Raw genomic sequence first — 2916 nt, 5'->3', positions numbered from 1 at the left:
CCCAAATTATTATGGAAGAGTAGTTATTTCACCCACAAGTTGTGCATATCAGAGAAGCAGACAGCATCACCGTTGGCAAAGCACCTACACACAGAAGGGCTTTTTATTTGCGTGCAGATACTGAACGCACAGAGATGGCTATCTGTGCAGATAAATACTTCAGGGATTTTGAGCTTTAGAAAAATGGGATCTGGCCAAAGTCTCTCCTCTCTCCGATGCGTTAATCTTTGATATCCGCACACAGGCCAGATGGAAATGGAAGCTTCTGCTCCTCCAAGGTGCGGCAGTAAATAAAGTAAACGAAATTCCAGGATGAACACACACTTGGTATTCTACAGGCAGCACCTTGTCTCTCTGCTGCCACACAAGTTCTGTCTTCTGTAATCAGGATTAGGAATCTGGTGGCTCGGTAGTAAAGAATCCGCCTGCCAGTGCAGGAGAGGCGGGTTCAATCCCCGGGTCGGGAAGAACCCCTGGAGAAGGAAATGGCAACCCACTCCAGTACTCTTGCCTGGAGAATCCCATGGACAGAGGAGCCTAGCGGGCTACAGTCCACGGGGGCCAGAAAGTGCTGGACACGACTGAGCAGCTGAACAACAACAACAACAGGGGTCAAGCAGAGACAACGGTGCTCACCGGCCTCCCAGGGCGTGTCAGCCTCTGGGATGGGAACCGGGTCAGCCTACCCGCGTGCACTCTGTAAAGCACACACTCTGGCCAAGGGCCGCCGTTCGCAGTATCAGTCCTGAACTGCTCACCTTGACCCGGCCGCGGACCCCACCCGCCCTCTCCTATGCTCTCCCAGCACCGACTTTGCCCCTGCCCTCCTGTCTGAGCTGCCCCTCTGGGGCCGGTCACCTTTGGTCCCCTGCTTGGCCACCCAGGCTTTCCTGAAGCGCAGCTGCCGTCCCGACTCTCCAGGTGAGCCTTCAGCGGGCCTCCCCCCACCCACGTGAGGACCAGGGCCTCGCCTAGCACACGCCCAGCCAAGCAGGCGAGCATTCTACACTCCCAGGGCAGGGCACGACTCCAGCCATGTAGAAGGTTAGAGAGAGGGAGGCCGTATCCTCAGCCTTCTAGAAGCTCGCAATTTCAGTAGGAGTACAGACGCAACCACTGTCAACACAGCAGAATAGAGGAGCCCAGAAAATATAAAATGAAGACCAGTCAGGGAAAGCGTCACCGGGGAGGTGACCCTGCATGAGCAGCTTTTAGACAGATGCAGGGCATTTCAGAGAGGAAAAAAGCATGCATTCACTCATTCATTCATTCACTTGTCCAACAAACCCTGCTCCGTATTCTCCACCTATATAGGTTCGGGGTACTCCAGCTCACACATGGACAAATATGCCAAGAAGCTTCCAGGAGATGGTATGCACACCAACACCTATAACGCTGAGTAGGTCGTAACAAGGGCTGAAAGAGCGATGTAGAAGCCCTAGCTTTGCGTGGAAACTGTCATCTCCTTTCCACGGCCCTCGCCGCTACGATGATCAACAGAGGTGCTTCCAGGTGTTACACAAATGAGCTGAAGATGACCCATGTGTATTGGCCCATAGGTTGTTTATTTCTTCACTGAACTCTGAGACCTCTCTTAGCTCAAAAGCCTGCTGATGCCAAACTCAAATTTGTGCATATCCAATTATTTTAAAAATAGCCCAGACAAGCAGATTTTCGGTCATTTAGAAACCTGCTTTGCACACCCCACAGAACTCCATCTAGCCTGTGCCGGCCATCAATAAGACAGGCTCTTGCGGTTTTAAGACCCTAAGCCACCGATGCCCTTTGGAGCTCAGGGACCTAGAGACTCCCCAGCACACTGCTGGGTGACACCACCTATACACAGGCAAACCCCGTCTCCAATTATGCTCTCCCCTGGACCTTCCACATCCTCCTCCTCTTCCGAGGACCTTCCCCAACCCTCCAGCTGGAGGCCCCAGAAAGACCCCTGCCCTGAGGGCCATCTCCCCTCCCCTCCATGCAAACCTGCCCGGGAACCGCTCAGTAGAGAGTGTGTGCACCCCGCCACCTCAGGGTCAAGTTTTGCTCCGTGATCAGCCCTCTGATCACGGGAACGCTCTCCTGCAGGCTGCCATGTTTGTTACGCGTCACCTTGCTCTCCGAGCCTGGGCCGACTGGAGAAAGGGGACGTACCTAACCCAAGCTACATGAGCCCGATTATCTTCCTTGGGAATATAGAATCGGGATTCAGAGAATAGGAAACAGCAAGTTAGGCACTGAAGCTTCCTTAAAATACATTCTCCCCCACTCCAGAACAACAAAGTTTGTTTAAAGGGGTCTCTGTTACTTGCAATGAAACTTGGCTAAATAACTTAGGAGCAAGAGAGCCCCGCACAGAGCAAGATGAGTTTCAACCGATGACAGTCAGGGAAGACTTCACGGAGGAAAAGGAATTGGAATTAGGCCTCAAAGAATAAGTTCTTCACAAGCGCTCATCCACAGGCAGGTGAATGAGCGTGGAACCTGCTCAGAGGGGAGGGAGACCAAGCTGGAGGCAACTGTGAAATTGGAGGGGTGGGGAAGAATGAGGTCAGACAGGTAGGCTGCACCCAACTGTAAATGCCCGTGACGCTCAGGTGGCAAGCCAGAGGAGGCCAATTTATCTGAAGGAAAATGAGGTTTTTCACTTCCCTGAAATTCTGAAGCTGAGCTACGTGCTGAGGGTTAAGTCTTGGCGTGAAGATGAATGTGAGGGCAGCTGGCTTCCAGAACTACCAGTATCCCACCATCTGTGAGCAAGCAGACCCCGTCATAGGCAAGGAAGATCCGATGAAGCTGTCTGAGCAAGGCAGAACCTAGGAGTGTGATACAGTTTTGGGCAAAGATGTTGCAGATGGTTTGGAGAAGGAGGGCCTAGAGCCAGAAGGTCAGGTGTAACAGGATAAAGCTCATCCT

Source organism: Capricornis sumatraensis, chromosome 2 (assembly GCF_032405125.1).
Source record: "Capricornis sumatraensis isolate serow.1 chromosome 2, serow.2, whole genome shotgun sequence".
Lineage (NCBI taxonomy): Eukaryota > Metazoa > Chordata > Mammalia > Artiodactyla > Bovidae > Capricornis > Capricornis sumatraensis.
This window is presented reverse-complemented; position numbering follows the sequence as displayed.